Source organism: Podarcis cretensis (genome assembly GCF_951804945.1).
Source record: "Podarcis cretensis genome assembly, chromosome: 8".
Taxonomy (NCBI): Eukaryota; Metazoa; Chordata; class Lepidosauria; order Squamata; family Lacertidae; genus Podarcis; species Podarcis cretensis.
The window spans coordinates 32,040,234-32,050,735 of NC_137177.1; the positions used below are offsets into that span (position 1 = coordinate 32,040,234).

General features: G+C 44.1%; 1 pseudogene across 2 annotated transcripts; it reads right to left on the bottom strand.

Annotated features, from left to right (window-relative positions):
* Nucleotides 1-631: 631 nt before the first annotated feature.
* Nucleotides 632-10,043, bottom strand: LOC307222746 (gap junction beta-5 protein pseudogene; annotated as a pseudogene). 2 transcript variants are annotated; one of them, XR_013843855.1, is made up of 2 exons: nucleotides 9,909-10,043; nucleotides 632-3,169 (listed from the first exon to the last, which is right to left on the bottom strand). The product of XR_013843855.1 is annotated as a gap junction beta-5 protein pseudogene (transcript). The 2 variants fall into 2 exon arrangements; XR_013843856.1 differs by lacking the exon at nucleotides 9,909-10,043 and adding an exon at nucleotides 6,683-6,829.
* Nucleotides 10,044-10,502: the final 459 nt, after the last annotated feature.

Consider the following 10,502-nt stretch of genomic DNA (forward strand, 5'->3'; position numbering starts at 1 on the left):
GATGTTGTAAAATTATGTATCTGTAACTTCTATTCCCCCACCCCACCCCGCCATTTACAAATGCAAATGAAGGACATACACGTATTACCTGACACACTTGCTAGGGATAACTACCTGAAAAACATTAATTACAACTTTTATACTACCAAGCTTGCCTAATACTAGGTCTTCAACTGGCCTAGGAACCCACACATAGAAAAAAGCAGCTGGCTTAGGCCAGAGGCCCATCTGCACCTGCGTCCTGTTCTCACAGTAGCCAATCAGAAGCCTATGGGAAGCCCACATTCAGAACCTGAGTGTAGCAGCTCTCTGTTCACCTGCTGCTGATATTCAGAGACATGCTGCCTCCAACACTGGAGGTAGGAAATAGCCACCAGGGCTAATAGCCATCAGTTGCCCCATCCACCATGAATGTCTAATCTTTTGGTCATCCAAGTTGCTGGCCTCTTGTAAGAGTGGATTCCATAGTTTAGCTATGAGCTGCATAACAAAGTGCTTTCATTAATACTAATCAATTTATGGAATGGGAAATTTCATGCCCCACACCACTGCTGGGAGACCCACGCATACTACCTTGAGTTCTGCTGAGGTATAAATGCAACACATTGATAAATAAAATGCCCAACGGGAATTTTTAAAATTATTATTCACATTTTATTGAACATCTCAATATAACACATACACCTTTCCCCCCACCTCTTTGTTCTGCTTGCATTTTAACTGATAAGGCACTTGTCTGTCTACATTCAAAAGTCACAGCTGTATTGTGTGGTACAGAATCTGGAGATAAGATGTGACATGGAAGATAGGCAGGAAAAGAAAAAGCTATTACCCCTTTCACCTCCCCAACCAGCATGTACAACAATAGTGCAATAACAAAACGACAAATCATGAATGGCTCAGATGGTGGGGTGGTACCATAGAGCCACCGTTCCAACACCGGGTTTGCTCTGCTTACCTGGATGAGGCACAGTGGCGGCAAGGTTGGGGCAGCTCAGGTGCATTGATGGTGCCAATCTGGCGCTTCTGCCCACACAACCCCAGTCTCACTGCCACCCTGGTCCATCTCTATACAGTGCCACTGTTGGTAGGTTGGTCCTTGGGTACTACCCTATCATGTCAGCCACTCCGGGACACAGATGGGCATATCTAAATATGAATGAGAATCTCCCAAGTCTCAAATCAGGTGGCAGTGAACTCAGTCTTTCTTAGAGTAGACCACTGAAATTAATAAACACGAAATTCCTTAGGTCCATTAATTTCAGTAGGTCTATTTTGCATAAAACTTTGTTGAATACCACCTATTGATTTCAAATCAATGCTCGATGAAACAAAGGGAAACAAGGGAAAAAAAACCCTAATCCAATTTTATTCTGAGTCTGTGGTAATTTTCACTAATCTATTGACATGGGCACCTGTGCTTTAAATATCAGCATTTTCATTTTATAGGCTTGAATTCTGTATTCATCCTGTAGTCACCTTTCCCCTTATCGTTCTCTCTCTCCCTCCCCCTGCTTTGGGGGACATGATTTGTGTTCAGTTTTCTCTCACCTTTCCTCTAAGGTGCTCAGGGAAGTAAGTCTCACATTTTATCTCCTCAACAATGCAGCAAGGTAGTTTAGACTGAGAGAGAGTGACAGGAAGAATCAAGGTTACACAGCAAACTTCATAGCTGAGAAGGGATTTCACTTTCCAGGGAGTTCACCAGGCTATGAAACTTCGTCATTCCAGGAAACTGGTCAAATGCACTTATTCTGTCAGGCATTTGGGGATAGTTTTGACTGACAGCTTTACACTTAGTACATCTTGTTACTTTGGCATGATGGCTGGAAGAAACTCATCCCTGTCTTTGAACTGACTTGGTTCGTTCTATCTATCTATCTATCTATCTATCTATCTATCTATCTATCTATCTCAGCAGTCAAGACCAAGTGTGCCAGCCACCTTCAGTTGTGGTGGTGGGTAGGTTTTTGAAAACTGGACTGGACAGAAATAGTGCAATCTGCAACGTGTAAGTAGTACACGTTGAACATTATGCAAACAGTAAGTGGTTTAGATTGCAAGAACCAGGGAATTTGGATACAACCATTTAATATAGACTTCTTTGATCAGTATGTATATCAGAAAACTAAACAGTCTGAATTAGGTGAGTGTCGGACAAAGGCCATCCCTCTCTCCCTCTCATACATCACATCCATGTCCTGCCTAAAAGAAAGTGCTGATATGAAAAGTAGGTAATATTAGTTCTGTATAAGGTTCCCATTACCCAGTTCCCCAGGATTTAAGGGTTGCTTATGATGGTGCTGTTTTAGAGGTCAGAGCTGTCTGAGGTGGGCAGGATGTGAAGTTGAAGGGAGAAGGCTTATAGTCGGTACTATTGAATGCCTCCAGACCTATTTCATTTGGGTTATGTTTACCGGGGGGCAGGGAGGAATGGTCTTTCTTCATAATGAATACTTCACTGTCCTGCCTCCTGTGGCTTTCACTCCTGGCTTGGAGGTGCTCCTTACATCGTTTCCCAACGAGGTAGAAGGCTTCAAGGAGGCTGAGGAGGATGCAAACGCAGGCTGTGCTGATCATGAAAAGGGTGAAGATGTTCTTCTCTGTGGGCTTAGCTATGTAGCAGTCTACAATGTTGGGACAAGGATCAAGGGAGCATTTCACCACATTGGGGAGTGTGTAGTTTGGGAACACATGGTAGAAGATGTAGAGGAATATAATGTCCACAGCAGACTTGAAGATGAGGCTCAAGAAATAGGTCCACCACAAGCCTCCACGCTTCTTGCCAGGAGGATAGCGCAGTGCATAGTCTGCCCCAACCTTCTTCTTATGTTTCTCTAGTTTGGCTTCCAGGTAGGCAACATGCATGATTACCAGCAGGGAAGGACAGGTAACCAGAATGAGCTGTAGGGCCCAGAGGCGGATGTGGGAGATTGGGAAGTAATGGTCATAGCAGACATTTGGGCAGCCTGGCTGCTTAGTGTTGCAGTCAAAATCCTTCTGGTCATCTCCCCAAACCTTCTCAGCTGCCACTATGTAGACTAGAAGCCGGAAGATGAAGACCACTGAGAGCCAAATACGTCCAAAGGCTGTAGAATATTTATTCACTCCGGTCAGGAGCCCTTGAAAGCTTCCCCAGTTCATGGCCTCTGGTTTCTACTTCCAGTTCCTGAAAAGACATGAGAAGATGGAATTAGAAATATTGTAACACCCTGATGTTGCCTGTATGAGTATAAAGAAACACCGTATAGATAGGTTGTCAACAACACCTCACCCCTAGACCTGATTCGCTGCATGGAACCAAAATAACCTAAGCCCCTCCCCTCCCCTCCCCCTTCAGGATTACTCTCAAACCATTTCATCTGCAGGCTATCTTTCTAGACCCATTCTGCAACGCCTGCCAGGTTTGATCATCTACCATGAAGGTTCATAGCTGTTTGAGATAAAAGCTTTACTTCCAAATTCAGCAACATGTTACAACTAACAATGGGGTAAGTGTGGAATTGGGGGACTTTGATGGCCTGTCACACACTGCTCCAATTTCTCCCATATCGTTTGGGACTAGTATTTACTGCTGCTTCTTGTCCACACTGACCTGTTGCCAGCCATACCCCTCAACCTTGAGAAGAAGAATTGGCAGCTGGTGACAGAGAGTGCTTGATAGAGGCTGCAGAGAGTATCACTCTGGTGCTTGCTGATGAGCTTCATCACCTGCTGGGGATCATGGGATTGGGGTTTCCTCTGCCTCCCAAACTGAATTGGGAGGCAGAGTAAGTGCTACCCCTAAGACCCCCCACCATAAAGTTGATGATCATGTTTAGGACCACTATTTCTAGTTAAGGACGATGTTTGCTTAAATCCCCTATAAGAACAGCCCACTGGATCAGTGAACCAGTGACCCATCTAGTCCAGCATCCTGTTCTCGCAGTGGCCAACCAGATGCCTGTGTGAAACCGGCAAGCGAAATATGAGCACAAGAGAACTCTCCCCTCCTGTAGTTTCCAGCAGCTGGTATCCAGAAGCATTACAGCATCCAGCTGTGGAGGTAGAGCATAGCCATCATGGCTAGTAGCCCTTTCCTCCATGAATCTGTCTAATCCTCTTTTAAAGCCATCCCAGTTGTTGGACTTCACTGCCTTCTGGAGGAGCGAGTGCCATAGTTTAACTATGCACTGTGTGAAGAGGGACTTTCTTTTATCTGTCCTAAATCTTCCAACATCCAGCTTTGCTGGATGTCCATGAGTTCCGGTGTTATGAGAGAGGAATAAAAACTTTTGTCTATCCACTTTCTCCATGCCATGCATGGTTTTTCTAAACTTCTATCATACCACTTCTTACTTGCTTTTTTTCTCTAAACTAAGAAGTTCAAGACCAGTGCTGGATCTATGTATAAGCTAAACAAGCTATAGTTTAGGGCCCCACTCTCTTGGCCCCCCCCAAAAAAAAAATTAAAGGGAAAAAATACAATTACTTTGATAAAATATATATTTTGTTATGTGCAAATGGCTTTAGATACCTATTAGGTCCATAAATTACCATATAGCATATATCCAACACAAAAACCAGCCACAATTAGTTGTTGACATATAAAGGGCTCTATTACCTTCAGTAGCTTAGGGCCTCATCAAACCTAAATCTGGCCCTGTTCAAGACACTGCAACATTTCTTCACAGGGAAGTCACTCCCTCCCCTTGATCATTTTGGTGGTACTTTTCTGAGCCTTTTCCAATTCTTCAATGACTTCATCAAAAAAGCAACAAGATTCTCTCACCCTGCTGAAGAATCTTGGATGTTTCTGAGGAAATGAATGGGTAATCGAGGAAACTGAGGGGATTTGGCCCAGCTACTTACAACACTTAGAATATAATTTGCTCCAGTCCTTTAAAACTGTAAACTGCCTTGGATGCCTTGGCAAAAAGCTCGTATATAAATGAAATGGATATGCAAATAAAATAAACTTTCTGGGTTCAGCTGTGCCACTCCCCTCACCACAGATTACAAATGATTAAAGAGCCAAGGCTAGAAAACATGCATAGCAATTTAAACACCCAATACTTTCCCCCACCCCCACACCATGTGCCTCTCCCCCATATGGATGTCATATGTTTTGCCTAAGCTAGCAACATGTCCGTACAGGCTAAAAAGAAACCACAATCTATCCACCCTGCCCTCATCTCCCAAAGGGGCAAGAACTGCTAACTGCTGCAGTAAATAAAGTGTGTGTGTGTGTGTGTGTGTGCAAGGAAGATGCCCGGTGGTGAACTCTGGTATGAGACTGGGGTGCTGCAAGTTCTCAAGAGGGTCTCCATTTGCTTTTGAAATGATGGAGACCTGCCATCTCCTATGATGGCAACTTACGCAATCCCAAAAAAGAGGAAACACAACATCAGATGGGAAAGCACCAGTTTACATAGAGTTAGCATATGCAAATAATTAATCAGGAATACAATACATTGCACCATAGTGTGGAAGACTTGGGACTAGGAAACTTATGTGGCTGCTGAACAAATATTGTAGATGGGCAAATTCAAGGTCCTTTGAGTTTCTTCATCTGTAAACTAGACTTTGACTAGACAGCTTTGTAGAGAAGATATGGCCACACTACTAACACATGAACTTAGGGTTGAACATAGGGATTGAGGAGAAATTTGGTTCTATTTGCATTTAAAGGTATACCTAATTAAATCACACTTTCTGAAATTATATGAGAAGCTAAACACAACCATCTTCCCAAATTCACATTTCTTCATATTTTTGGAAGCAGTTCTCCAGCCAAGCCATGTGTACAAAACATGCATATACTGGGGTAAAGTGTACATAAAATACATATATGAATGAGCGTAACATACAAAAATGCAATATAGTAGGGAAATTTGCTTTGCAAATATGTGCATTTTAGGGGGAATTGCATATAAAAACATGTATATTAGGAGAAAGTCATGCTAAGATCCTGACAAATTTTCATGAGGACTTTCTAAAATAAAATTTAAAAACTAGTGTGGGAATGTGAAGAACTGGACTTTAGTTTGGAAAAATGAGAAACCACAACTGACAGATTTCCCCACCCCTAGCTGACCACTCTTGGGTCTGTAGGCAGAATCTTTTTCCACAGTGGTGGAACCAGGAGGTAATCTGAAGCTGGACCCAGGGGGTAGACTATTGATTTTTTGTAAATTTGAGGTGGACCCTAACAGTTTTTGCCAAAAATTGCTGGGTGGCGCTGTGGGTAAAAGCCTCAGCACCTAGGGCTTGCCGATCGAAAGGTCGGCGGTTTGAATCCCCGCGGCGGGGTGCGCTCCCGCTGCTCGGTCCCAGCGCCTGCCAACCTAGCAGTTCGAAAGCACCCCCGGGTCCAAGTAGATAAATAGGGACCACTTACTGGCGGGAAGGTAAACGGCGTTTCCGTGTGCTGTGCTGGCTCACCAGATGCAGCTTTGTCACGCTGGCCACGTGACCCGGAAGTGTCTCCGGACAGCGCTGGCCCCTGGCCTCTTAAAGTGAGATGGGCGCACAACCCTAGAGTCTGTCAAGACTGGCCCGTACGGGCAGGGGTACCTTTACCTTTACCTTTACCTTTACCTTTATCCCGGGGAAGGGTTCTGTCTGAGTCTTTCCCATCAAGTGCTAGTTTTGCATGAATGTGTTAAAACAGAGGAGGAGTGCCCATCATATGAGGTCTCACCTACAGTCCGAAGCGATGCAGTTCAGGACTGAAAGCTGACATCACTGGGCAAAGTCCATTTCAAAACAGGTGCTCCAGTGACAACCCCTATGCTCTGTGCTTCATCTCCTTGCTGCTGCCACTGCCTGATCACTTGCTCTCTAGAAACACCTGAGCAACAACAGACAATAGGAGAAGATGGAGCTGCAACCATGGTGCACCTGGGTGGTGGTGTGGACAGAGTCAGAGGAGCAGGGCATGCAAATGGACAGCAGAACCTAAAAATTAAGTAGAAGCCCCTCCTCTTCACTTCTACTTCATTTTTGAGTTCTGAGCATGTTGCCCCAAGGCCTCCCAAACCTGGAGCCAATACTGCCTGCATCTTTCCCCTTCCTTGCAGCATGACAGTGCCGGATTCTTACAAAGGAACCCATAGGTTTTTAATGTACACATGCCTAGGCACTGGGGAAGAGAAGACACACAGGCAGCCTTAATTGCTTCCTATGGCTAGTGCTGAATTTCTGGAGAGAGGGATCTTCCCTGAAGAGTTTTGTCGAACAGCTGCTGCTCTTTGAAGTCCTCAAGGAGCTGCACGTGAACTGAAAGCCTGTGCTGAAGAAAGTAAGGCATTTAGAGCAGCCTAGAGGGAATGGGTCCAGGTGCCTTTGGAGTGGATTCAAGGTGGAGGAGTGGGGAGGGAGGCTGATTAAAGTTTATAAGAGCATTAACATGCTGTCTGATGCTCCCCTTTCTCAAGCATCTCTTCTAGAAAGCCAAATGGAGACTGAGAAACTGGAACAAAAAAATGTCTTTGCAGGAACACTGACACAAAGATGATTCATCTTTAATCTGTACGATTGGCCAAGGTTTACTAATTCATCACAGACCTAGCACTAAAAGCACAGCACAAGAGTTGCCATGCTAGATCAGACAAACTTTCCATTTTTATAATTTTGTTTCTAACCACAGCCAAGATTAGGCCCCTGGATGCTTTGGGCGTGATGCTGTTAATCTGCCCTTATGCTAGGATGGGCAAATCTGTCCATTTTGGTTTTTCCTAGTTCCTCATTTTTATAGTTGTAGTATGGCTAATTTCTGCAGCAGTGTGTGTGTGTGTGTGTGTGTGAGAGAGAGAGAGAGAGAGAGAGAGAGAGAAAGAGAGAGAGAGAGAAATCCCTGTATAATTTCATCCACATTTCTCTAAATGTCCTCATTTTTGTACGCAATTTTCTCTAATGTCTACATTTTTGCAAACCATTCCCCCAAATATAATGCATGTTTGTAAGCTGTTTTCACTAACATATGGAATTTTGTGTGTACCTTGTACATGATGTTTTTGGCTGTTAAACTATACTGTAAAATTCAGAGAAGTGCAAATTTCAGGAGACAGCTGCATTTCCCTTTGCTTATTGGTTCAGGAAGTGCAGATTAGGTAGGTTCACGTTAACAAGGGAGCTGAATTAATTTCTCCCCCATCTCCATCTGATTATGTTGGAAGAGATTTTCCGTGTAACTATCATGCATCTCTTCTTTGTATCTGCTTCATGGGTTGTTGTTTTTTTACAATCCTTGTAAAGAAATTTTGTAGCAGCAACAGCAGCAGCAGCAGAATCCCTTCCCTTCCTTTCTTTCATTGTCAGTTTGCCCCCCCCCCCGCAACTTCTCTTGGCTTGCTTTTTTGTTTTGTTTTGTTTCATTTTCTTTCAAAATACTTGCAGTATTTGTAGAAAACATTGAAAAACTGATTTGGCACTTCATCCGATACCCATTCCAAGTAACAAAAACTTATTGGAAAGGGGTGTCTGAGACAGGAAAAGCTGGGGAGTATGGACTTTCTAAATTTCCCTGATCCCACAGTCCAGTTCAAAGGACATAGGAACCTGCAAATCCCCTGCTCCCCTGCATGAAATGCTGCTCTTCAGCATGCCCAAGAACCTCAATTTTGTCTTCCTTGATGCTAGAAGCTCCCCCCCGCCCAGTGCTAGATGCTAGATGCTAGAAGCTCCCCCCCCCTTCTCTCTCTTACCAGTGAGGTGTTACTTGTTTGAAAATAGGATGAAACTTGCAGTTAAGGTTAGCTAGTGGTGTGGGGGAAGCTCATTACAGGTATATTTACACACAAATTTGAAGGGATTTGGACTCTTCCTGAAATCTTGGAGAATTTTCTGCATGCAACAGATGCTGTGCCACTGAGCTACAGCACTCCCCCAGATTGCTGTGCCTGGTTAAGCCATGATGAACTTTGTCGTGTTGATTTCAATAGAACCTAAGTCCAACTATCCTATTCTGGATCCAGCCCATATGCTGGAATATACCTTCCATATGGAAGCATAGATAGTGATCACTTGATCTTCAAACTATTGTGATCAACATTTCTGCTCTCAATGAATTCTGTCTCTGCAGCATTTTATTTTCCCTGATTAGTCTTTGTTTTTTAAAAGCTGTAAAACCAACTCTTGACATTTCCTGTAATGTTAAAATGATACATGAGCAAAGCACTGGCTCCTCCTCCCAGCTCTCAAAGATCATTTGAAAAAATACCGGGGACCATAAGATTCCGAGTGTTATCACTTTGTTGTTTGACAATAATTTCACGGGGATCTGCTGCACATGAATTAAAAAGATGAATTAACACTTCCCCACAAGGCAAGCACAACATTCACAAGACCCCGAGATCTTCATAGACACTACAGATGAGAAAAACAACAACAACATTCTCTCACCCCGCCTATTATATATATGAAACTATTAAGCCTGCATATTTTGTTACGAAATTCCAGATGCAACCTGAGACTCTTTGCTTTTACAGGAGGTGCTTAATTTCAAGCAGAAGGGGTGCCTGGGCTTGAGTTTGCCTCAGAGTCGCATCTTTTGGTTTGCGAACTCCTGTATTCCTCTCCCAAGATACGGGGGGCTTCTGTGATTCTTCCCCTTCTTCTGTGGGGAAGGTTTTCAGGGTAGTGTCAGTGGCTGCCTTTTCAAACGTTACAAATCTGATCTCGACCACCGAAGCCCTGATTTACCTTAGCTAATAGTCAGCCTGTCTTTTGTGACACATGTCCCATAGGAACACAGGGAGGCATGTCAGGAGGCATAGGTCCACCTAGTATTGTCTGCCTAGCAGCAACATCTTCCCACCAGGTTGTGGTCCCCACCTTACAGTGAACACCTTTAAAACCTTTTGCAAAAGGCATTCTTGTTGCAGTTCAGCCCACAATGGTGAGGAAAAACAAACGAACACACTTACCTGGTAGGAATTCTAGCTTCCTTGCAGGCCTTTTCCTGATCCGCTCTCGCCTTCTGGAGCATTGAGACAGCCTTTTTCCCAATTAAAGGGCATCAAAGCTCTGAGGCTCCTCCCAGCACTCTGGGAGTGAGGAGGAGGAGGAGGACGAGGCAGAGGAGGAGGAATCTCCAAAAGGCACATTCCGGGGTGGAGCTTTCCAGCACACCTTCGGTTGCTGCTACCTGTCAAGACTGCTGAAAGCAGAGAGCTGTACTCATGCAAATGTCAAGGGCCTCCATCATATAAGCAGCAGAGAACCAATGTGATTTGGGCATCCAGTCCTATGGCTAGAGCAGAGAGGGATGAACAGAGCAGGTCTTTTTGTGTGTGTGTGTGTCTCAGTTTTGTATGCACCATATTTTTCCGTCTAGAAGACACCCCCATGTATAAGACGGCTCCTATTTTTGGGGACTCAGATTTAAGAAAATGGGGAGGGGGGAGATGGTCCCATGTATAAAACACCCCCTAATTTTTGACATTATATTTAGCAGAAAAACCTACACGGAAAAATACGGTACTTAGTGTCCATTCTCCCCCAAAGAGTGCACACAAAAC